This window comes from Gasterosteus aculeatus, chromosome 6 (assembly GCF_964276395.1).
Source record: "Gasterosteus aculeatus chromosome 6, fGasAcu3.hap1.1, whole genome shotgun sequence".
Taxonomy (NCBI): domain Eukaryota; kingdom Metazoa; phylum Chordata; class Actinopteri; order Perciformes; family Gasterosteidae; genus Gasterosteus; species Gasterosteus aculeatus.
Window position 1 is genome coordinate 227,501 of NC_135693.1, and position 1,082 is coordinate 228,582.

The following is a 1,082-nucleotide window of genomic DNA, read 5'->3' on the forward strand; positions in this document are numbered from 1 at the left end:
GCTTCCGGCGGGCGACCATGAGACAGCGGACGAGACGGCGGCTCCCCCAGCCGCGACACGGAGCCAGCCCCGCATCGCACCCCGGCCCGACCGACCCAGCCCTTAGAGCCAATCCTTATCCCGAAGTTACGGATCTGATTTGCCGACTTCCCTTACTTCCCTTACAGGCCCCTCGCGGCGCCTGTCTCCGCCACTCCAGGTCCGGGAATCTGAACCCAGCTCCCTTTCGATTTGCCGGGGGCGACGTAGGCCATCAGATAAAAATCTGAATTTCTTCTAAATTGGAGTCATAAGACATTCTAACGACAGCAGTTGACACGGTACACGGCAAAAAACTTTTTTTAAACTTACAAGTCTGAAAAAAATGCCAAAATATTTTGCAAATGTCATGAAATTCTATCTTTAGTCATATGAAGGGGGACGACGGTGAGAAAACGTACTTTTAAATAAAAATCCGGATATTTTCTAAATTGGAGTCATAAGACATTCTAATGGCAGCAATTGATACGATCCAGATGTGTAGTGGTTAGCACTCTCGCCTCCCAGACAGATGCCTCGGGTTCAACTCCACCCAGTGGTGCCTCTGTGTTAGGTGGTGTAGGCTTAGCCTGCATGGGGTTCACTCCATACTTGTAAAAGTAATGGAAAAAACTTTTTTTAAACTTCCAAGTCTGAAAAAAATGCCAAAATATTTTGCAAATGTCATGAAATTCTATCTTTAGTCATATGAAGGGGGACGATGCTGAGAAAACGTACTTTTGAATAAAAATGTGATTTTTTTCTAAATTGGAGTCATAAGACATTCTAATGGCAGCAATTGATAGGGTACAGTGGTGTAGTGGTTAGCATTCTCGCCTCCCAGACAGATGCCTCGGGTTCAACTCCACCCAGTGGCCCCACTGTGTTAGGTGGTGTAGGCTAAGCCTGCATGGGCTTCACTCCATACTTGTAAAAGTAATGGAAAAAACTTTTTTTAAACTTTCAAGTCTGAAAAAAATGCCAAAATATTTTGCAAATGTCATGAAATTCTATCTTTAGTCATATGAAGGGGGACGACGGTGAGAAAACGTACTTTTAAATAA

General features: G+C 44.5%; 1 pseudogene; it reads right to left on the minus strand.

Moving 5' to 3' along the window:
- LOC144409543 (28S ribosomal RNA) overlaps nt 1–166 on the minus strand; it is a 3,648-nt pseudogene extending 3,482 nt beyond the window's left edge.
- Nucleotides 167–1,082: the final 916 nt, after the last annotated feature.